Here is a 25,611-nt window from a genome sequence, read left to right as displayed (position 1 = left end):
GCCTAATGGAAATAAAAAAAGACTTTCCTCAATTTATTTATATCCTAAATGCTTACAAAAATGTTGAATCACCTATACAAAATTTGGCAATGAATTAGTGTAGTTATCTAAAACTGCTAAAATATCATCAGCACATAAAAATAATTTATAGCTGAAACCCACCATCATGATACCAGTAATATCACTATATTGCCTAATAGAAATTTTTAAACATTCCAAAATTAAATAAAAAAGCTGCATGGAAAGTGGGCAACCTAGATGTGTACCACGCTATACTCCAAAGCTTCTGAAATCAATCCATTTATTATAACTTAAGTACAGGGTTGTTTGTAATAAATGTCCATCCATTTAATAAAATAAAACTCATCACTTGCTTAAGAAAATTAATGTGAACCATATCAAAAGCTTTTTCAGCATCTAAAGATAATAGTACAATGGAATACAATTGAATTCTATCTCCAACTATATCCAAAATAACAATTAATAAATGTAAATTATCTGACGCTTGTTTATTTTTAATAAATTCAGACTGAGAGGTAAATGATATCTGGTAAAAACTTCTGCAATCACGTGGCCAATAAAGCAGTTAATATCTTTGTATCATCATTACTTATTGAGATACAGCTGTAACTTGTACAAAATTTATATTCTTTACCAGGTTTTAAAATTACTGTTATACAAGCCATATATATATATGTGTGTGTGTGTGTGTGTGTGTGTGTGTGTATGTGTATGTATATGTATATGTATGTGTGTGTGTGTATGTGTGTGTGTGTGTAGGCAGTGTTATATCCATCCCTAACAATATAGGACCCTGTATATCTATAAAAGATTTATGTCATGGTGGCTGTGAACTCCTGTGCAACCTCAGATCCTGCCCCCAGAGAAGACAGGTTGAAGTCCCCCAGGATCATAAACCTAGGAAACTCCACCTCCAACCCTGAGATATGGTTGAGGAACTCATGCAGGGAGGTCACTATGCAGCAGGGAGGTTGGTACAGTAGCAACAGACCCAACTGGGCCCTACAGCCCCACTTAAGGAACAAGGTCTCACCTCCAGTAACTTGTGGAGCAGTGTCGTGAAAGCCGTAAGAGATTCCTGCATGATAATTGCCACATCCCCACCCCTGCCCTGGAATCTTGCCTGATACCATACCCGAAACCCAGCTGGGCACATCTCCGAAAGGGGGACTCCCCCTTCTGGACCCAGTCAGGTCTCAGTAATGCACACCAAGTCAGCCCTGTCACCTATGATTAGGACACATAGGAGGAAGGCCTTCTAACAGGCTGACCTGGCATTTAGTAGCAGCAGCTGAAAGTCAGGTCCTCTGTGGGTCTGCTGACCAGGAAAAGGGTCTAAGTTCAGGAAACTGGAACGAGAGACTGGTAAAAGACTCTAGGGTTGCATTCCCCAAGAATGACCTACCTACTGTCTCCCGCCATATCTCCCCATACCCATTACCACTGAGATGTACGAACCCACTCCTAACCCCCCAAGACCCCAAAATCCCCTAACCCAGACCTCCCAGTTTCCAAAACAGGGGATCCCCACATCTCTCCACCAATCTCATACATCCGGGGGGCAGGGTATCTGGGTCCCCAGGCACTTTAGCACTCACTCTCAGTGCTACAGGAAATACAGACAACAGCTTCCCTTTACCAACCCATCCATCAGCCACTCCCCCACCAGCTGTCATCAGGCTGGCCAGGAGTTGCCACCTGTATCACACACAAGACACATATATACTATGTGTTGCTACTCGTATCATATGTATCACACACATAGAAATTGCCACTTGTATCACACGTATCACACACATATAGGCTAAAGGCCACATTCCTGCTTAACGGCCTGATTCTGCTAATTTTTAAGGATGGCCACCCTCACCATGGATATGAGCAGCGAATCAGAGATTGAGGTGCTCTAGGCTTGCCATGGGTTTGCTTCTATCATCTGATTTTGGTCAGGCGAAAAAAGACAGTCCTCCAGAGGTTGAATGATACTGACTACCAAACTGAAGTTAGCATCCTTTCCCAGAACAGCAGAGCCCTGAATAGCAAAACACCTTCAGGTTAAAGAAGGATTTATTTAGAGCTCTGCACAACGTGCTCCCATCGACTTTATTACAGAGCAGATTCACTAAAATCACACTAACAGAATGCACCTGCCCATGTGACTTTGGAAAACAGAAACCATCCAACATGCATTGGATAGCATTAGAAACATGCATTGTTTCACTGTAATTTTTACAAGGATCTGCATAAGAATTATATACTACCCCTGCTGCCACATCTCCCAGGAAGAACAGAAGTATATGATGCTCATGTTCTTCTTTCAGACTCCAGCTACACAGTAGCCAAATTTTGTGGGAGTGCAGTGAAAATGTGGGCAACATTTGGTGCAAATGTGACAAATTTGTCAGGCTGGGCTCATACCACAACTTTTATTTTATTAATTTCATCTTTTGATTTTATTTTTTTTTACGCTGATCTTTGATTGTAAAAATAAATTTGATTTGATTAAAATAATAATTAAGATGTCCTAGATGTGTTCCCCTTACCTTAGTGCAGGAAGAAGAAAGAAAAAACGGGTTTTTTTTCCTTTTTTTTCTTTCTGTTTGACAACTATTAATTAATTTGTTTATTTATCTATCTGTCAGATCTCTAGGATACCCACTTCCAAAATGAATCTCTGTGGCTGCACAAGATTAAAAGAAAGAAAGCAACAGAATATTAAAAAAAGTACACGGTCACCACATGGGAACAAATAAAAACACCATCCCATAACACCCCCAAACTAAAGTAATTACCACATACTCTAACCTGGTATGTAGCCTGGGAAAAGAGCCACGTTCTTAGAAGGCAGGTAGGGTGGGGCCATTCAAAACTCTAGGGTGATGCTGTTTCAGAGGGCAGGTGCTACAACGGAGAAAGTCTGCTTCTTAGGTCCTGTTGGATGATATTGCTTGATTGATGGGACAGAGTCAGCTTGCATGAGACAGGCAGGCAGGCATTATGAGAGACAGACAGTCTTATGTCATGTATGGCTTTATAGCACCTTAAATTGCATTCGGGAGCATACTTACCAGTGCAGCCCAGTGTTACATGGGCATAGCAAGGCTTGCCCAACACTGCTTGTGTTGCTGTGTTCTGGATCAGTTGTAGCTTTCAAATGGTCTTCGAGGGCAGCCCCATGTAGAGCACACTGCAACAAGCATGGGTGACTGTAAGGAGGTTTGCTTTGTCCAGGAACAGGTACAACAGGCACACAAGTTGGACTTATTCAAACGCCTTCCTGGCTATAGCTGCTACCTGTTCCTTGAGCAGAATCTGAAAGTCCAGGAAGACCCCTAGATTGCTTACCAGTCCCAAATTGGTAAGGCTGGGTGGGTGGGTGGTACAACTCTATTCAGGACCAAAGGTGGCGAGTCCCCAGAACAGAGAGAAGCACCCAGAGCCCCTTGATCTTGCTAAGTTTGAAGTTGAGTCTGTTCCTCCCCATCCAGCCCCCAATGGCCTCCAGGCAGGCATTGCTTGGCCAGTCAGTGTTGAGATATACAGCTGAGTATCATCTATGGACCAATGATACCTGACTCTGAACTGAAGGATGATTTCCCCTAGTAGCTTCATGGAGATATTAAACAGGAGAAGTGAGAGAATTAAGCCCTCTGGGACCCCAAAAATCAGGAGTTTGACACTCGATCTCTTCCAACTCCAGTGATTGGAAATGGCTGTGGAGAAAGAGGCGAACCACTGTAACTTCATGCCCCCCACTCATCTAGCCAGTCAGAAAAGATAAGGGACTTCTGCTCAAAGAAGCAATTCTCCTTCCTTTTTCTCATGATTCTCTTCTCTTTATCCAAAGAAGCTTCTAATCAGGCTTTTACCACATCCATCTCAACAATGCAAGATAAAGTAGCACAGTGCTGCCAGGAAAAATGATTCTTTATATTTCTCTGCTCCAATCTCTTCTTTCCCTTTTCCTTCCAAAAACATCAAACTTCATTATTCTCATGCAAAGTCCCCCTCCCCTCCCCTACCAGCAAGTGTATGGGTGTGCATGAATGCTAAACTTTAAACTTCCTGCCTTTTGTGCTGGGGCCTTGATGCCTTGATGCGGAACTGCTTCCTCCTGGCTGAGCAATAAATACTGGACTGAAGTCAAACTCTTGTGTATGCTCCATCAAAGCAAATTACTTCTTGAAACCTGCTTCTTCCCTGCCTTTTGTTTAACTCATTCTTCATCTTTCTCTCATTGAACTGCATATATTAAATTTCCCATAGGCTGTTCAGATCTATATATTAGCTGGTAGACTATCAACCAATTTCTGGGTGAACATACAAACTGATAATGGTGAATGATAATGGTGAATGAATGCCATTCAAGTGATTATTTGATTGCCTTGTAGGCCTTTACCCTCAAATATTCTTTAATAAATTGTATTGATGGAGTATCAATAATATTTTCATTTTTGGTCTTCTAGAAGTCGTCATCATCATCATCATCATCATCATCATCATCATCATCATCATCAGCAGCAGCAGCAGCAGCAGCAGCAGCAGCAGCAATCAAGTAGGCTACAGGACTCAGAGCAACCAGAGCCAGCAGTTGCAGAACTGCCTGAGAGCACTAATGCTTTGACTGTATTCCAAGTAGTTCAAAACTGTAGCTTGGAAAATATTTTCCCTCTGTAAGATACCTATAGAATTATTTCAGGCAGAACACAATAGTAACTTAAAACATTATCTATTTTCAAAGTTTCAGATAACTGTGAAATAAGGTAAGTGCCTCTTCCTCCTCCCTCTCCTTCTCCCATCCCTGTTCTCTTCCTCTAGCATGGAATCACGCCTCGTCCAGCATTTGGGCGTTAAAGCCCCGATATGTGGTATGGGTTGGCACTCACTTTACTAGGTTCTGCTAATAAAAAAGGGAAGTGTGGCACCCATAAGAACCCATAAAAAGCTTTGAAACTTTGGGTCATCAAAATCCTCTATTTATATGCCAGCAGTTGAGACAATACTTGGTATCTACAAGCCCATATTTTCAATAAAATTTCAAGCTGACCAAACCTGTCAGCTTTAGAAACTGATCTCATTATACCAATAAGTTTAAATTTAAAATAGGGGAATCAGGCATTAATGGAGAATGTTGAACTGATGAGAAATTGACAGTGATCTTGATAACTCATAAGCAAATGAGACTCCAAATGCTCAGGTTAAAGTATCTAAACATAAATTTCATCTCCTGAAATTAGAAATTTCTTGTGCAATTTGTACAAATGCTTTTAACTTGGGGGATGTACAGGATGTTGTTATGGATGTTTTGAACAAGTGAATCAAGCTGTTCAGCGATAATTCAGCAACTCATTCAGCAAACCTTTGATTATTAGGACAACTTCTAGGAAAAATAAGTGTCTACTCCTTGAAGCAATGAAGAGTAAAAGTTTCAAATTGTTGAAATTTCTTACATACCATTCACAGGAATGATAAAATATAGTTTTTCTCGAGTTTAATGAATATTGGGGCTGTGTGTATATGCTGGGGTGTGTGTTTTGTTTGTATATTCAACATTTGATGGCATGCATTAGGGTAGTTTAGAGACCACAACTCCTCTTTGATGACTGGATTTAAGGCTCAAGGGATAGTCCAGCCCACCCTTCATCAATTTGGGGCTAGTCCATTCTGACTCATTCTTGGTTCTGGGGCGTAATAGAGCTTGTTTTTACCAGGACCATTCTCCTTATAATGGATTTTTTAAATCCTGCCTTAAGGTTTTTTTCCTTCTTTTTCTTTTTTAACTGAGAATAGTTGGAGCGCAGCAAGTGAGTACAATTTTTCTCTGGTACGCCTCATAGAAAGGACCATGGCACATTCAGACTCTACTTTTCAAAAAGACTTTTTAAACTCTTAGTGGCCTTTAGTCTGGCCATCTGTGAACAATCTCTGAACAATCTGTCTAGCTGAACTCTGTATAGGGTCCATAAAGGTATGGAACTTCATGCATCCTCCATCACAGAATCATAAAAGCTGTTTTGCCTCAGAGAATGCAGGCATGTATTCTAGTGCAAGGAAGAGGGGAACAATATCCCTTTCCCCAAGCAACTGTCTTCTGCTCATTCCTTCTGATGATAGTGATCCTGGTGTCTCCTAGTGTGGACTGCAACCCTTTGTCTGACTACAGCACAGCCTAGTGCTTAGGCATTTGACACTATATTTTTGTTTTATCTTCTCACCTTAGAAATACTTGCTCAGATTACTTTTGCATGATTCTCAAAACTTTCAGCATTCATAATGCCCATAATTTCTTGCCATAATGTCCATTCCAGCCTTGACATTTCTTGATCTCTCTAACCAGCTAGAAAGAATTTTCTCTATCCCGTCCTCATGATCTTACCACATGTTAAGTATGGAGTTTTGGGGCACACAACATGGCCTGATTGCAAGGGTAAATATGAGCTGAGGATGGACACAGTCAACACTCCTTTTCCCTCTCCTTTCTTCCAGTAGCAGAAGTATTTTTGGCTGTTCTTTGGCTGCAACATTTGCAGCACACTGGAGTCTAGAATCCAAGGCTGAAGTTTCCTGGAAGGGTCGAATTAGGACACTGTGGATAAAAGCCATCTGCTTCACATCATGTAAGTAACAATATATCCCAAATTACAGATTCATCCCTACACCTCAGTTCAGACCTTATCCAGACCAAGGGTCCAAGGCTAGTATACATATAGTAATAAAGCTTTATGAAACGTTTTATTTACAAGCATTTCACATACAAAACTCTTGACTGCTGATCTTATTAAGATGGTGCCATGAAAACAAGGTCTCTGACACAGTAAAACCTACAATATCATACTTACACTGTAGGGCAACTGTGAAAAGCAGGATATGTTTGGTTATACAAAACAATCCTCCTCTGTAGAATTATTTTGTACAGTGATTAGTGATTATTCCAAACTAGTAAATGAGTAGAGGTAAACTTGTTCTCAGAAATGCTTAAATGTATTAAGATCCAGCCTTACAGGCATTTGGCAACCTTCAAAATAATTTTCTTCGCATTCTCATTGTAGATTCAAACTTGTGGACCTGAAACAATATCCTACTGTTTTAGAAGACTGGTATTCTAAGGGTAAGCCATAATAACTGTTTTAACATTTATTTCTTTCATCTTTCTCCATTTGTGTGTTTGAAAATGTAGATATGAGGATCCACCCTCACCCACCAAAAAATCCACAATTCCAACCCTCCTCCTGCCTATAAACAAACTAAGCTTGTAAAAGCTGGCTGAATACTTTCAGCTACTCAGGAAACTGGAAGGATAAAACAGTACTGTGGATGGCCCAGAATTCTGTCCAAAGGTTATTTTTCACTTACATACAAAATGTCACAGTTTCAATGCTTTTGAGAATACTGCAGTCTTTGTAAGACGGCTGTGTTATTTCCTGTTGGTTTATTCACTAGGAGTTTAAAAAAAACATAAATTATGGAGTGGAAGGGCAACTTTATCCTAAAATATTTAAATACAATTATTCCTGTGAAAGTACATATAGATTTCTGAAGAAAATGTTACAGTTGCTTTTATTCACTGAACTTTAATGAGCATAAATGGTGTTGAGCTACAGAGTGCCCCATAGGAAGCAAACTATCTGGATCCCTTTCAGCCTGGATTCAGGCATGTGCATGGGACTGAACGTTGTTTTCTATGGTGGATAACCTTTGATGGGACCTATTAGACCTTTCAGTACCATCAACCATCTTATCCTTCTGGAGTACCTGTGAAGGTGGGGGGTTGGGGACACTGTTCTGCAGTGATTCCATTCTATTCCTTCCTTAATGGGTGATTCTAATCAGTGGTTATACGGGAGGGGAGATCAGTCCTGTGGTCACTCAATTGTGACCTTCACTGGTATGGTTAATTTTAATAGTTTAAATATGATGTTTAGATTTTATTAATTTTTAAATTAGCTTACTTACAGCATACTTATTGTGTTACAAAAGTTCAATAACTAGCTGTAAACCGCTATGGGTCTTTGGTAGTTTCAACACTATAGAAAATATAAATAAATAAATATGAATATACTGCTTTTTTCTGTTGAGCTTTGCTACATGCACTCTGTGCATGGTCTTTTCAATGCTGAATTTTCAGGCTAGATGCTAAATTTCTTTCTTTCTTTCTTTCTTTCTTTCTTTCTTTCTTTCTTTCTTTCTTTCTTTCTTTCTTTCTTTCTTTCTTTCTTTCTTTCTTTCTTTCTTTCTTTCTTTCTTTCCTCTCAGCAGCAAACAAAATTTAAACAAAATCCACAATATAAAATCTTAAAACACACAGTAAACATATAATTCAACACTGAAAGGGCAGCTGAGAATAAAAATCAATAAAATATAATAAAATATTAATCAGCTGGGTGAGTTAATGCAACAAATGTATTACTTTCATTTGGGTTTTTTTTAGCATTGTTGACATGTTGTTAAATGCAGAACTGTGTGTACTCTGTTGTGCACAAAGAGGACAAGGCTCAGTCAATATCCAGAGAAGTGCGCTTTTCTGCTGTTGCTCTTCATATACATTGCTCTTTGCTGGGTATTGTGCTATCTATTAGATAGGCTATAAAAAAGGGTTTAAATTGTTACTCTCCTTGTTTTCTAAGGGAATATAAACTTTTTTTAAAAAATGTAAAAATCATTGTATATTGGGTGGTAGGAAACAACCACAAACATTTTCTGTTTTCCATACATTCCTCCCACATGCTCTCATATGATACTCAGAGATTCCTACTTTCCATCATGCCTTTCTCTATAACATCTAATCCAATTTTTTCATTTCAAAAACATTACTGTCGGCAATGTACATTAAACTGTGTAAAAACTTTAGTCCACCTTTTTTTTAAAAAAAAAATCTTTGGGACACTGGAGAAGATGAATTCAGTGTTGCAAAAATGAGAAACAAAACAAAGTTATACTTGACAAATTAATTACCATCATTGTACTGTATGATTATTGTGGCATGAAACAATGAATTTTCTGTTTGTGTTCATATCTAATTTAGGGATATTGGATTTTGGCTGTCAAATATAGATGACAGCAAAGTTTGATTTTTCTGTACCTATTTGCAACTATTTAGTGGTTTCTTATGTCCTAGATCTGCTAGTCCTAACTCACATTATTTCAGATCCACTACCATGGATGTCTGGAAGGGTATGGTTTTCAGAGCCTCCACATTCTCAGCGCTCTTTCTCTTTTAAAGCAAGTATGTCAAGCTCATCATGTCCATATCATGTCCAGACTCTTCAGTGACAGAACTTCCAAAAAAGTTACACTAATTTTAATACAAAATCTGTAGTCTCAGAGACATGCAGTGTATCTGTGCAGTTCAAAATTCAAATAATGCAGATTTTATTATTATTTTTATTTATTTATTAAATTTTTCAACCGCCCATCTCCCCCCAGAGGGGGAACTCTGGGCGATTCACAACAAACATTAAAAACATAAATACATATAAATACATAAAACATTAGTTAAGAACATTACTAAAAAGGAGAAGGAAAGTCCAAGAGGATGAAAAATCTGAGGCTGAAGACAGAAGGCCTCTATGGGGCTAGCCATCCCCATGCTTGAGGTATTCCCTCCCCACCCCAGGCCAGGTGGCAGAACCAGGTCTTCAAAGCCTTATGGAAAGCCAGGAGTGAGGGGGCCAATCGCACCTCCGGGGGCAGAATGTTCCAAAGAGAAGGGGCTACCACAGAGAAGGGCCACCTTCTGAACCCAGCTAATTGAAGTTCTTTCACTGAGGGGGTCCGAAGCATGTCCTCTCTGTGTGATCAGGTGGGACAGGTTGAAGTCATAGGGGAGAGGTGGTCCCTTAGGTAACCTGGTCCCATGCCATGTAGGGCTTTAAAGGTGATAACCAACACCTTGAATTGGACCCGGAAGCAAACTGGCACCCAATGCAGCTTGCGGAGCAGAAGCATAACATGGGCCCTCCTTGCGAAAAAACAGAAAGGAAGGAAGGAAGGAAGGAAGGAAGGAAGGAAGGAAGGAAGCAAGCAAGCAAGCAAGCAAGCAAGCAAGCAAGCAAGCAAGCAAGCGAAAATATTATAAAAAACATCACAGGCATGCTTTAGACTACTGTGCTCTTTCTTTCAATAGCCCGCGCGGCTGCATTCTGGACCAGCTGTAGCTTCCGGATCTCTTCAAGGGTAGCCCCATGTAGAGTGCATTGCAGTAGTCTATCTGGGAGATAACAAGGGCGTGAGTGACTGTTCGAAGGGCATTCCGATCCAGGAAAGGGCGTAACTGATGCACAACCCGAAGTTGTGCAAAGGCCCTCCTTGCCACGGCTGCCACCTGCTCTTCAAGCAGGAGCTGTGAGTCTAGGAGGACCCCCAGATTATGCACTGGGTCTGTCTGGGGCAGTGCCACCCCATCCAGCACCAATGATGACAACATCTTGGATACAGAGGAGCCATTAACCCACAGCCACTCCGTCTTACCAGGGTTCAGCAGAAGCCTGTTGTTCCCCATCCAGACCCTTACAGCCTCCAGGCACCATGAAAGGGTGGCCATGGCATCACTTACTTCACCAGGGAATTTTGAAATTTTGTATGAAGTAGCCAATAAAAAAGGTAGCTAACCAACAAAGAGTTCTAACTTCTACCCCAGTGTATGCATTCTTCCTTTTCCCATCACTTTGCCCAAGTAATTCCCCATAAACCTCCCTGCCATTTCCAAAGAACATTCACCAGTGTTCACCAAGATTAAAAAGAAGGGCCTACAGTTAAGTAGAAAAGCAATTGCTTTTTCTGCAGATGTTTCCAGATCTAAAATCTGGCCAATCAGTGGCTGGGTTCATACATCACATTATATCATAATGCAATTTGCTTTCTACAAACTATTCTTGATGACGTGACATTATGCATGTGAATCTAACTCAGTACTTACTACCCATGCCATTTTAAAACAAACCATGTTTTAGTACAATATATAACCCGGCCAATGTAGATAATACTGAATTAAATGGACCAATGCTCTGACTGTAAGAATTGCTGCATTCGACGCTGAATAAAGACTCTGTAAGACTCAGGCTCGTATGAAAGCAATTTATTCAGGTGTAATCCATGTGGTTACAAAGCTAGGGTTGGCTTGACACAGATTACATAGTATTTTATAGTCTCTCCGTTTCCCGCGCTTACAAGCCCCGCCTGCTAACCGCCTTTGCCCATCCTTGGCTCGCCCCTGGCCCTTGGCTTTCCCCACCCCAGGCCGATGGCAGGTTCAGCCAGGGTCCTTTGTTTTCGGCTGCTTTGCTTGCGTGGCAGGTCCCGTGAGGCTGAGTCACGATTGCTCTTGATGGGCGGTTGAGCGCAGCTTGAGCTGCGGGGTTCTTTGTCTCTATTGTTGGCTGCTTACCTGCGGCGGTTGGGGGAAGTCCCGTTTGTTGCAAAGTAACTGATTCCTGCCGCGGGTTGATTGCCGCCACCTGTCGGCAGTTTACTTGCGGTTTTGCGGTTCCCCTTTCGATCACCTGCACCTGAGGCAAGGAAACTGACTAGGCACGTTTGAAATTAGCTAGGTGGAATGGCGGCTAGATTGAATGGTATGTGCTGTGCCAGGCTGAACCTGACACTGACTTTGCAGTTTCCCATGTTTCTTTTCTAGAAGGTGGAGATCTATTTTCTTCACAAGCCATAAAAATAATAATAATAATAATAATAATAATAATAATAATAATAAATGAAGTTTTAAAAAAGCAAAAAAAAAAAAAAAAGGAAGAAAGCAAGCAAGCAACTGAAAATATTATGAAAAACATCACAGGCATGCTTTAGACTACTGTGCTCTTTCTTTCACTGAAATTAACACTATGCAACAAAGGATACACATTAAAAATGAGCAGGTGTACCATAGTGATATTTATTGTACTCACACATTGCAACTACATCCTGCATTGCAGCCTTTCTCTCAGACAATTTCCTGCAAGTACTCATGAATGTTTAATGTGGAAGCAAAAGTACTTAAAGCGTGATTGAAGTAAAAGGTTTACCCCGTTCGTCTAGAGAAACTCTCGTGACACGTGTGTTCAACAAAGAAGTTTACTCAAGCGGAACGTACGTAATTACAATGCAATGAGTTCAAATAAAATCAAATTTAGGATTTGTTTTGTTTTGCTTTTGTGACATCACCTACTACTTTTCAGAGTGTGGCCCCAGCATGTCACTCAAATGCTAAGTGTGGCCCATGTCCTATAAAAACATTGTCTCTCTGATAGATAACATTTTCTCATCCATTCAAATGTAGTGCTAGTCAATCGGTTTATACATCTAAATCATAAGTCTTGAGTCATTGGGATGTGCACAATTGGGTGAGTAAACCTGAACCTTTGTGGTATTTATTATTGCACTTTGCATTCCTATCATTTTCTACTTGTCATTCTGTCATTTGTTTTGTTCCTCCTTTATTGCTTCACTTTTCATTTTTCATTGTTTCTATATTGACTATAATAGAAGTGCAGAGTGTTGGAATCTGGTTTTTTTCAGTAATTAACATGACATAGTCTTCTGTTCAACTATTCCCCCAAAAGATCTGACCTATTAAATTGAAGAAACAAACCTCACTTCCTAACCAGATTCACAAAGGACAACATCCGTGAGACTTTCAGAGCAATTCAAAATGTCACTGCCAACACATTCTCTTGATGTCATTAACATGACATCTCAATTTGTTAAGGAATAAAAAGCAACACAGTGACTCTTGTTGGTTTCAGAAATCCCTGTTAAAAGAAACAAAAGGATTTTAATTTGCTTCTATATTTTGTTCATTTCACATAGAAAAATATGGGAATGCATTTGTTTTAGAAAGAAATGTGCATCCCTAATAACTATTAATGGTTAATATTGAATTTTTCAATCAGAGATGCTTTAATTAGATAACAAAAGAGAGATTGTGCTAAGGGCAGGGAAGGATTAATGAAAGAAAAGATGTAAGAAAAGGTCAATGAAAGAAAAGATGTTTTGAACTGAGTGGAAACTGGAGAAAAAGCAGATGTTCAACAAGAAATAGGGAGAAACAGTCTAAAAGCTGGACATTTAGACCATGACTATCAGAAGATGTATGTGCCTCTCAACCTTGTAACTTTTAAAAATAAGAAAAGGGCACTACATCTAAGAGAGAAAGAAAAACAAAGGGGAAGAGAATTTAAAGGGAGCATTTTGATTTTGATACTCAACTAGTGAGGTATCTCAAAGGCCAGGTTAATTTAAGAGCTCAACTAAATAGTTAGGCATCAGAGTACAAAATGATCCTGGTATAAAAATGTTAAATCAACTAATGAGGAGGAGGAGGAAAGGAGGTATAGAACAGAAATGGTAGTGTCCATGGCTTTAAAAACTTGCCTGGACCAGCAGGCTACAAGGCCCTTAAAGCGGGAGCAGTCATTATTTTCTATAGCATAGATAATACAAGCTGAGGCTGACTTTTCTTTGATTTTCAGAAGTCTGCATTATATTATTCTTAATTCCTGGTTCCTGTTCTAGAATCCACTGAGTGAGTTTTCTGGACTTTTGATAAATGAATTATCTTTTCAAGCACAATTTTTTTAAAAAATTATTTACTACTTCATTGAGAAGTTCTATAGATATTCTTATAGGCACTATTTGTTCCCCTGTGTATACATCGTTTATTGGATGGATAAATTAAGATAAATTATAAAAGAAGGGGAAACAAAAACAAACAAAAGCCCACGTTTTGTTGTACATTAACCACATGTAATTAGCACTTCAAAATACTAAATAAGTAGATTGTGTTTTATTTTCTGCTGGACTTAAGTACATTTCTGAATACAGAAAACAAATATTGTGATAGCTTGATAGTGCATGTAATATCTGTTGTTAAAATTCATAGACTTCACAAGGGCAGCATCTCATCTGCAAAGGGAAAAGATTCAAATTATTTTCTACTCCACTGAGAATTGGTAAATGTTAAAGTAACCTTTTCTATCTCAACAAATCATTATTTCCTTCCTACAACAGAGATCAAGAACAATCCATTTCTAACTTTAGATTCTTAGACAGACTGCAGCAGGAAAGGTACCATGTAAAAATATAAGTTGGGCAGAATTTAAAGTACCTACATGTCATACATAAATAGTTGTTATTTATTTAAAGCATTTACCCCTACTCTTAAGAAAAAACGGCTTCCAGAACAAGTAATAAACATTGCTAATGTGGAAGGGAGGAAGAAAAAAGTAAATCTGGACCCTAGTTCTTGTTAAGATGTGCAGCTGGAATGAAAACTGTTCTTGGAGCAAAGAAACCCCCCAAGTGGTCATCTTTCAGCCTTGATGGTGGAGGAACATTTGCCACCATTTTTTTCTGCAGCCTGATAGAATGATTGTAAATAGGTAACAATGAAGGGAGAAGAAAACTTATGGAGCTAGATTCCCAGCAGAGCTTATTGAAAACACCTCTAGCTACTGTACAGAAATTACTTGATATATCAAGTAGCTCTGATATCAGTGATACAATAAATTGAACCAAAACTTAGTCATGCTTACTAACTTACTAAAATCAATGAGACTTGTCCTATTTATTTTAGTAGGTCTATTCTAATTATGATCAAGTCAGAATCCAGCCCAATATTTCTAGTGTGCCTTTCATAAAAAAAGCTACTGTATAAATAAAGCCAAAAAAATTAGAAAACTAAATAATGATCCAGTCTCACTGAAATTAAGAAGACAAGGTTGTCTTGTTAAATTCCATTGGTTTCAGTGAGACTAAGGCATGAGTGTCTGAAGCAGCCCCATTCCCTTTCACAATCCAAAAGCAAAATTATAGTTACTGTAAGTCCTCATACTAGTGATACTAGGGCAAATTATCTTTCCTTCAATTTCTGCACTTACTTGTCATAAAGTTGTACGTTTAGCATCTTCAAACTATTGCCAATCACAGCAGGGGGCTCTCCCACTGGCAGGTGACTGCACAGGAAATGAGAATGCTGTCCTCCGGCTGCAAAGCAGAACAAAGGCAATTGGGATTGTTAATGGGGACAGCAGAATCTATGTCAGTTTACTTGTCTCTTTTTTTTGTAATAACGTTATTAAAGTTTACAAATACAAAGATAAAAGAGCAATACAAACTAAGAGAAATACAAAAAGTGAGGAAAAGAAAAAGTCCAAAGAGAAAGAAAAAAAGAAAAAAAGAAGAAATATAAAAGTGACTCCCCCCTCCCTCCAGACAAGTATAAAGAACTTCCATCACGTAACACCTTCTCTAGTATTTTAATAATAATAATAATAATAATAATAATAAAAATCTCTTCTTCCCATAACTCATCTCTTATCAATAAACAAATTATAAAAACTCATCATTCAGTTCTATTCAGCAAAAGTCCATTAAGAGCTACCAGAAATAATAAAATATTGGTTTACTTTTCCATTGGCTCACAGACAGGATGAAGAGCCCATATTTCAGTACTGGAGTAGACACTGATTCTGACTAGCAAATAGAACTTTGTAACACAAAGTATTCCTGGCAAATAGAAGGGGTAGAAATGGAAGCAGTAACAGACTTCATTTATTTGGGCTCCAAGATCACCGCAGACGGAGACTGCAGCCATGAAATTAAAAGACGCTTGCTCCTTGGGAGGAAAGCTATGGCAAACCTAGATAGCATATTAAAAAGCAGAGACGTCACCTTGCCGACAAAGATCCGCATAGTCAAAGCTATGGTTTTTCCAGTAGTAATGTATGGCTGTGAGAGCTGGACCATAAAGAAGGCTGAGCGCTGAAGAATTGATGCCTTTGAACTGTGGTGCTGGAGAAGACTCTTGAGAGTCCCCTGGACTGCTAGGAGGTCAAACCAGTCAATCTTAAAGGAAATCAACCCTGATTGCTCATTGGAAGGACTGATAATGAAGCTCAAGCTCAGATACTTTGGTCACCTAATGCGAAGAGAGGAGTCTTTGGAAAAGACCCTGATGCTGGGAAAGATTGAAGGCAAAAGGAGAAGAGGACGGCAGAGGATGAGATGGTTAGATAGCATCACTGAAGCAATGAGCATGAAACTGAGCCAACTCAGGGAGGCAGTGAAAGACAGGAAGGCCTGGTGCAATATGGTTCATGGGGTCACGAAGAGTCAGACACGACTTAACGACTGAACAACAACAACACAAAGTATATATCTAGAAATCTTTCCTGGGTTGCAGCCTAGCTATTGTGCTTTTGGATCCATTATTTGTTGTAATTAAAAATGAAAACTTTCAATAAAGCAACTTCTAGGAAATATAGGAGTTTCTTTGCAAAGGGAAATATTTCATCCTTCAACTTTTTAAAGAATGAAAACACGGTTTCCTGGGTACTTGATCGATATGCATACATGACATGATCTAGCTAAAATGTGCATCATTCTAGAATTAATTGGAATATACACAAACATGCATAAATATACACACACAGAGAGAGGGTTAATGGACATGAATAAATACTATCTATGAATTTGGTCTCAACAATCTTAACTTCTAATAAATTCCTCTAGAATTAAAACATGGAAAATCTCCTCTCTTTCAAGATAATCAAATAATTTAATCCTGAATCACATTTCTGATACAACAGCTGCAAACCCAGCACATACACCTTAAATCTTATATAGATATAAATCTATATCTTGTTTGAAATGTAATTTCAAACATCTGATGTCAAATTCTTTAATATTTACCTCTTTTATAATATATTTTTCTTCTGCAGAACTACCTCTTGATTTTGAATAACAGGGTTGCTCAATTTTTATACCGTATTTTCTATTATAGAGTTTTATATTTAAATATTCAAAGAACTTCCTCATCAGGTGCCTGTTTCATACATCAGTCATCCAGAATTCAGAACGAACCTTCTTGTGCCTTGGTGAATCTTCCCTTTACTAAAACTCCTATTAATTCTAAGTGTTAGAGTGAAATATTAATTCTTGTCCGTTCAATGTGTGTCTCTGGCAGGGTTTCTGTTCTTTTACCCTTTTAACCTACTGATGATCTGAATAAATAGCAGGTTCTTCCATACATCTCTTCTGAACATCCTGCCCAGTTTAAATTCCACTGAAAAAAGCAGAGCAATATCAGGTGGGCAGAAGCTAGGAATAATGACTACTTTTATTTTCCATTTTAAATATCATTGGCAGAAATGCCATTGCCCTCCAGCCAAATTATGCAAAACATGGCCAGCTGGGAAAGTACGCAGCCCGAGCCAGAATAATACAGCAGCCAGAAAGGCACAATTGTAGCTTTTAGGAGATAGACTGGATGGCATATAAAGGCTGCCTCTTCCATTGTAACTTATTATGGTCTGGCACTTAACATGTGTTTGTACTTGTTCTTCATTACCGTTTTCTAGAGTACTATTTTAATTACATTTCCTCCATGGTGTGATTGATTGCAAGTATTAAGATCTTTTAGTCAATTCTGAATGTCAATAACACAATTATCACCACCCGCACCTTATGCATATATTTTCCTTCTGATCAAACTGGTTAAATTCCCTCTTCCTTTATAGTCTACAACCTCTTAAAGCCATTTTATAGAAGTGCGTTAGTCCTCTGGAAATCACAGATAGATTTGTACTAAAGGATTTGTACTAGTCCATTAACCAATTTTTCTAGGCTATATTGTTTGGGAATGAAAACCTTGTTTGTTCTTTTTATTTACAAACTCACCTTTCAACTAAGTTTAATTCTTGGTGTGGCTTTCATCTATACCTATCTTGTGTCATATTTATATTATCGCCCCCCCCCCATTTTTAGTTTCAATGCCTTGTTACCTCTGGAATGATATGGCACATATTAGCTCTATTACTTATAAACGTTGCCACCTAATATCACATCTGCCATACCCATGCACTTTCCTAGTTTTACTTGAGATATAGTCATAAAAATGATGTCGCACATACATCATTTTAAAATTTGTTCTATTAAGGCCAATGTACAATGCTTCTAAATGGTGGGAAGATGAGAAGTAGAATTTAGGGGAGTTTCTTCTTTCACATTGTCTTTCCTCTTGACATAACCCATCTTTTCCTTCCATTTACATGCTTCCCTCATACAAATCATACACATGTAGTCTCCTAATGGTGGAAGAGATAAGTACAAACCTGGGCTGTTGCTGTTTTTGAATAAAAGAAGAGGTTTGAATAAAATAGCTTTGTGTCAATTAAGTAGATGATTAGGTAGATTAGGAAACACTTTGGAGGCAGATCACTGCTCCCATCCTGCCCTCTCACTGCCAGTGTCTGCTACACTGTTATTCTAACTGCCAGAAACATAGCCCAACCAATCTGGCTTTCTTAGGAGTCTTAGGTATTGTTACTATTGCTTGATGAAGCTGATCTGTGGTCTTGTATTATTGTTGCTTAATTGCCATGGGCTGCTCTCTATGTTGCAATTCTTGCAGACTTGGTGGAGTTAGTTTTCCTGGAAGTTCCAGTAAAGCAAGAACTATATTCCTGATTTTATTTCCTAATGTTATGCCAGTTGAAACAATGTAATGTTAGAGACTATTGATAACCTGACAGGAATAGACCCTTTGGGGCAGCAATTGTGAGCTTAGCTGCTGCCTGAATCTACCTTTCTTTATGAACACTTCTGAAAGGAGGGATTTGCTTGTCTTAATACAAGGATACATGCATACCCACAGTTTTTAGACAAAGTAAATCAATGTAGTAAAAATCACAGTAAGGACCAAGCAGAGCAGCATGAGAGTTTTAATATTGCACATAACTCAGTACCAAAGCAGATGCTGTACCTGAAAATGGCTGCAGGTTGACTCTCTGGCATCTCCCAGGAAGGCTGGGAAAGATTCCTGTCTGAAAACTGGAAGAGCCTGGGCAAGGCAACATATGAGAAAGCTATGTTTTCTGAACAGGAATGCTATTATTATGGTTGGCCGCACAGTCAGCCGGTTGTTTAGATTGGATTTGGCATTTTTATCCAACTATTGAGTCCTTCCCAATGACCTAGGTTAGGCAGATCTTGTTGTTTAATAATATTAAGGGCATTGTTGCAGGTTGTAAGCTGTTCCAAATAAAGCTGCCTTTTGCAATTGACTAATGGTGATTTTGTCAGTGCCAATGGTCTTCAAGTGGTGCTCCAGATGTTTTGGGATTGTACCCAAGGTGCATATTATTATTGGTACTATCTTTGCTTTCTTTTGCCATAGTAATTCTACTTCTATTTGCAGGTCTTTATATTTTGTGATTTTTTCCAGTTCTTTCTCCTCTATTCTGCTGTCTCCAGGTATTGCAGTGTCCACTATCCAGACTTTTTTGTCTTTTGTATCAACAAATGTTAAGTCTGGGGTGTTGTGGGGCAGGTGCTTGTCTGTCTCAATTCTAAAGTCCCAGAATACTTTAGCATCTTCATTTTCTATTACTTTGTCTGTGTTGTGATCCCACTAGTTCTTGCTTGCAGGAAAACAGTATTTCTTGCAGATATTCCAGTGCACCATTGTTGCTACTTTGCCATGCAGTCTGTGCAATCTTCTTGCAGCAGCTAACTAGGTGGTCCACTGTTTCTTCAAGCTCCTTTGCAGAGACGGCATTTGCTGTCTGTTGCTCTCTTCTCAATTCTGGCTTTGTATGCATTTGTTCTTAAGGCTTGGTCTTGTGCAGCCAGAATTAGCCCTTCTGTCTCTTTCTTCAACTTTCCTGCTCTTAGCCATTGCCAGGTCTTGTTGTTATCTGCTTTGCCTGCTAGTTTCTTTGTGTACTGGCCATGTAATACTTTGCCTTGCCATGTCTCTTTTCTATTCTTCATTTGGTCTTTCTTATAGGCCAGTTTGGTCTCTTCGGTATTCAGTAAGCCTTCATCGTGTACTAGCTTTAGTGCATCTTCTTCACTGTTCTTCAGATATTCTTCTAATCCCCTTTTTTCTTCTTCAACTGTCTGGTGTACTTGTAACATTCCACGCCCACCTATGCTCCTTGGTAAGTAGAGTCTGTCAGCGTTGCTGCATGGATGAACAGCATGATTCATAGTCATTTTTTTTCTTTTTTCTTTTTTTTCTAGTCTTTCTATCCAGGGCTGTTAGTTCAGCTTGAGTCCAGTCCACCATTCCAGCTGATATCTAATGACCAGAATTGCCCAGGTCTTAATCACCTTGATGGTATTTCTGCCACTGAGTTTGGACTTTAAGATCTTCTTCACTCTTCTGATGTATTCACTACCAACCTTTTTCTTGACTTCAGTGTGCTTGATGTTATCAGCTTGAAGGATGCCCAGGTATTTGTAGTGATCTTCTTCATCCAGACTCTTGATGTTATTTCCATTGGGCATCTTGATTCCTTCAGTTTTCACTATTTTTCTCATATTGATGGTAAGGGTGGGACATTTGTCCAGTCCAAATTCCATTGCAATATCTTGACTGTATATTTGGCAGTATTAAGCAGCGATTCCATTTCAGATGGTGGTTTTCCATACAGCTTCAGATCGTCCACTTATAGGAGGTGGGATAACCTGGCAGAAGTTTTTGATGTTTCATAGTCATTATTTAGTATTGTTGAGAGAGGAATCATTGCAGTGACAAACCGTAGTGATAATTGGAGTCTCCTTGAAAGATTCCTCTCTTGATGTTAACCTCTCCCAGTATATCGCCATTGACCAGCGACTGTATCTTCCATTGTACCATTGATCTTTGCACAAAGCTTCTGAAGTTTCTATTGACTCCTGTTATTTCTAGGCAATTGATTATCCAATCATGTGGCAGGTAGTTGAGTGCAATCAATCCAAGCTACATTCAAATTGGTCTTCCTTCTCTTGCAGTTTTCCAAAATCATCTTGTCAGTTAGGAGTTGATCTTTTGTCCCTCTGTTCTTTGGGCAGTTTCCTTTCTGCTCAGATGAAAGAGCTTGTTTTCAACTAGATTCTGTTGGACCGCATCAGCTACCACACCAGTTAGCAATTTGAAAATTGTTGTCAAGCAGGTAATTGGCCTGTAGTTGCCTTGTGCTGCCCCTTTTGTTGAATCTTTCATTATCAGGTAGGTTTTGCCAGATGTTAACCAATCTTCAATTTCATCTCCTTGCAGTATGTTGTTAAACTGCTTGGCAATGAGTGGGTACAGAGCAGTGAGATGTTTCAATCAAAAATCATGCAGTTCATATTCACCTGGTGCTGACCAATTCTTGCCTTTTTCCTCCTTGCCCTTTTGTCCACCATTTCTGCTGTTATCATTTCCAACAAACATTTGTTATACCAGTATACATTTTTGATAACTTATCAGGAGTTAAATACCAGCGGTACATCATTTTATAAAAATTCTCTTTTAAGTTATAATTCAATGTAAATTTCAAACCTTTGTTTCACATATTTTCCCATAGTTCCAACATGATATTGTATCCCAGATTTTCAGCCCATTTAATCATACAGTCCTTGACTTGTTCATCTGTAACAACATCTTATACATTTTAGCAATAACATGCTCATCATTTATACAGAGTTGAGTCTCAAAATAAGATATTTCATTAACAAATCTATAGTTCTTTTTATCCAACTTAAAATGTTCAAACAATTGCATATGAGTAAACCAGTGACATGTAAAATCTTCTAATTCTAAATGTTCTCTTGTTTTAAAACTTGGTTCACCCTCCTCAAAATTTAATCTTTATGTTTTAACCACTTCATTTCTCCCACATTTTCTCTTCTAGTAAATGCTTCCTGAGGTGACAACCACAAAGGTACATTAGGAGACAGTCTTACCTTATATTTTTTCCAGATCCGCAGTAAGGCATTCCTAATATAATGGTTCTTAAAATCCTTATTAACTTTAACTTTATCATACCACAGATAGGCATGCCACCTGAATCTTAATTCATGATCTTCAAGTAGTAGTGATTCTTTATTCTCCAAGGTTATCCACTCCTTCATCCAAAGTAAACAACAAGCATCAAAATAAATTAGGCAAACCCAAACCTCCTTGTTCCTTGGCATCTTGTAACAATTTATATTTAATTCTCAGTTTTTTGCCTTGCCAAATGAACTTAGATATATCTCTCTGCCACTGTTTAAATGGTAAATCTGTAGTCAAAAGTGGTATAGTCTGAAAAAGAAACATCCTAGACAAAACATTCATTTTAATCACTGAAATTCTCCCCAGGACAGACAATTGTAATTTTTCCCATCTTACCAAATCTTTTTTCACTTCATTCCAATTTTTGCCATAATTATTCTGGAACAACACACTATTCTTAGTAGATAAAATCACCCCCAAATATCTCACTTTTTTTTCAGTCCTGAAACTCGTCTTGCTCATCAGCAAATCTTGATCAGGCAGGGTCATGTTTTTAATTAACATTTAATCAAAACAATTAACATTTAATTTGATCAGGTATTCTTTGTTCTTTTTGTTTTTCAGCTTTTCTTTCATCTGTTCTAGCTTGCTTGCATCTGATCTTAGCATGCTGATCTTATTATCCAACCTCATATTCCATTTTGATGGTGCACTGTTTGGCTTTTTTTCTTGTTTATCGATTTTGCATGCAATGTATTCAGTTATAAGTGCAGCCACGCTATACATCAGTTGGTTTGTTTCTTGCAGTAACTGGTGCTTATATTTGATATTACAGTATTGGCATCATTTAATACTTGTGCTAGCTTCTTCTTTGTAACAAGCTTCAATGTAGACAACTTTATTCTGTTGTTTTCGTGCTGTTCTAGATGCTCAGTTATTCTTTGTTTCAATTCCTCTTGCTTTTTAGTTAGATGGCTTGGTTCTTTCTGAGGAGAAGGCTCTACTGCCTGAGCTACTTCTGGCGAGGCTTCGATTTCTTTGCCCTGGGTAGACCTTTGCAGTTCTTCCAATTCTGTGAATACTTTATTTCTTGTTATAAATCAATGTTGAACTGCTAGCCTTTGTTCTGTTATTTCTGATTCTGTATTTTGTTCTTTCCAGAACTGGTGGATTCTTTTCAGATATCCTCTTCTTGTTGGACTTGATTTGTAATAGGAAGTCATTATTTCTTTGTTTTCAGTCTTTGTATATTTGTGACGGGTAAACAACTTTTCTTCCAGTAGTCCTGCAGCTGCTGGCCCTGGTTGCTCAACCAACAGTCCTGAGTCCTATAGCCCACTTGTCACCAGATGTCCAGAAACTAGAACACCTAGCATGGTCCTTTTTGACCCGGGCAATGACCGATCCGGTATGGGTTTCTGTAAATTATGCCTTACCATATTGTTTACTATTATTATTATTATTAATACCCTGTGGGTTGTTTCTAAGTTTCTAAGTTAAAATTTAATAGAGACAGCCTTTCTGTCATATTGTGCACTCATTGAAATAATTCTTTATTTGAGAGCTATCGAGCTTGACCTATTAAATTTCCAGACAGAATTGGGTTAGAGCTTTGTCATGTCACATCATTGCAATATAAAATGTCAGGATTCTTGAATTAGGGACCGCGGTGATCAGATCTAAGCATCTTGTGCTTCATTCCTCAATGACAGTTCCCTACCCCAGAGACCCACTGTTATTCTATCCGTTGATGCTTTCAGCATTATTAGGGAAGCTGGCTAGAAGGATCTGTGAGGTTATACAAGAGCCAAGGGATTTCATTTATTGTATCACTAGGCTTTTTTTATTTGACCCCGTGCTTGGAATTGGACAGAAATCTTCCCCAAAAGAGAAATTTTGCAAGAGGGAGAATCATTTTTATTTCTTGTTTCTGTGCTTACATTAGTCCAGATCCTGTGTTATTTACACATAGAGGACTAATGGGCTTAAGTGAAAAAGGGGCAATGCTGCTGACTCTGCCCCCAATATTGTGTTCCCATGTATGTCCACTGAGTGTAATGTTTGGATGTCTGAAAAGAAAGTGAGCTAATGCTTCTGCATAGAGATTCCATGTGATCAGTTCAGTATCTGGGGAAGCGATGGCAAAGGTGGAGCCAACAGTGGGTCCAATTTTCAGTTCAATATGTGCAGAATGGTTCCAAAAATGATTCTCACTGAAAGCTATTTTCCTTCCTCTCCTCTTGCCCTTCTCTCTCATACAAAAAGCCCTTAACTGGAGTTATTCCTTCAAGAAACCACCTACATTTAATATTGGATTAGCAGAAAAAAGATCTGCTCATTTTTTAAAGTCATACTTCTGAAGGGAAGATGGGAAATTCTCATGAAGAAAATGTTATTAATTCATCAGATTAGTATCTCCCTACTCAAAGCCTGCTCTGCACCTCTCTTGCTCCACTAATTCAGTGACAACTCATGTTTTGTTGATTCCTACCTTGGTCTTAGCACATTCTCCACACTATGGATGTAAATAAGTAATAATTAAAAAATCATAATAGGTTTTGCTGGAAACAGATTAATGGGTTAGTTTTTGCTCTCAGGAGACCCATGGCAGGATACATTTTAGCAGGAACATGGGGTTGCCCTCCACAGAAAATAATCTGATTTCTTCAAAATGCAAAAGGTAGCTGAGCTCTTGACTTTTCTTTCTTTCCAGAGAAGAACTGCCTGGAAATGGGTAGTGCTCACAGCAGCCCATGGTTCTCTCAGAGACTTCTTCTCTTCTCTTTCCATTATTCTGGGATGAATATAGGACTGAGGGGATCTGGCCAGGCCAAAAAATGCTCCATGTGAGGAAGGGCCTTTTAGTAGCCTCCTTTGCTGCTGTTGAGCATGGGGGGTGCTTTTGTTCTGATAACAAGCAAAAGCCCCAAATCCCTGACTAGCAATTATTAAAAAAAAAAAAAAAAAAAAGCAAAATTCCACTTAGCCCCTAAATGTACCAGCAATTTATATTTGGATGTCTTATTTAAATGAGACATAAATCTGCTAGAGTGGAAATCTGTCCCCAAAAGTTCTGTGTGTATATATATTCAGCTATCTTTGAATATTAGTCCCAAATCCCACCATTATGTTCTTGAAAAGTCTAAAATACATAAAAATAAATTTATAAAATTCCCCGAGAGAATTTTAATAATATTTATTTATTCCATTTGCCCTGATCTTCCCTCAGTGGCCCCAGAATCCAGCTGTTGCTTTTGAATGCCAGATTGATCTGTAATAAATCTGTCCTCATTCACTATTTGATTATGGATAGGATGGCTGACCTGGCTTGTATTACTGAAACCTGGGTGAGCCTGGAGTGGGTGTTCCCCTGTCAGAAATGTGCCCACATGGGTTTCAGGTTTGGCACCAGCTGAAACTCCAGGGAAGGGGAAGTGGAGGCATTTATTATCTGCAAGTCATTGAAGGCTTTCAGAGGCTTTTGCTCCACAGATAATCACATGTGAGGTCCTCTGGTTGAAGCTGGGTTCTAGGGAACAGTTGGGATTGCTAGTGGTGTACCACACTCCTTGATGCACAGCATCATCCTTGCCTGAGCTGCTGTATTCTCTTGCTGGGCTGGCAAAAGAGACTCTGAGGCTATTGGTTCTTGAGAAGTTCAATTTGCTACTTGGTGTTGTTGAGTCCAGGGCAGCTTAGGAGTTCTTGACTGTCCCAAGTCATCAAGGGGTGGGGCTGGGGGCAGGGATTGCATGTTAGATCTGATTTTTGTCTCAGGGTAGTTACAATGTGATCTGGATTTGGAGGACATTGCCATTAAGTCATTGCCATGATCACTGTCTGGTTGCTTTTTGGCTTGC

The 25,611-nt window shown here is 38.8% G+C and overlaps 1 long non-coding RNA gene across 7 annotated transcripts in view; it reads left to right on the top strand.

Moving 5' to 3' along the window:
- The first annotated feature begins 4,492 nt into the window (after positions 1-4,492).
- Positions 4,493-25,611, top strand: part of LOC112542415 (uncharacterized) — an 81,104-nt gene continuing 59,985 nt past the window's right edge. For 6 of the 7 annotated variants that reach the window (XR_015797752.1, XR_015797750.1, XR_015797748.1 and 3 more), the window contains exons 1-3: positions 4,493-4,781; positions 6,505-6,635; positions 7,068-7,126. This is a non-coding gene — a long non-coding RNA (uncharacterized LOC112542415). The remainder of the gene's footprint in view (positions 4,782-6,504; positions 6,636-7,067; positions 7,127-25,611) is intronic. The other variant, XR_015797751.1, reaches the window with a different exon arrangement.

The sequence above is a fragment of the Python bivittatus genome, unplaced genomic scaffold, assembly GCF_059951505.1.
Source record: "Python bivittatus isolate LINGU-HERP-01145 unplaced genomic scaffold, Pbiv_v1 ctg000610_np1212, whole genome shotgun sequence".
Classification (NCBI taxonomy): domain Eukaryota; kingdom Metazoa; phylum Chordata; class Lepidosauria; order Squamata; family Pythonidae; genus Python; species Python bivittatus.
This window is presented reverse-complemented; position numbering and strand designations above follow the sequence as displayed.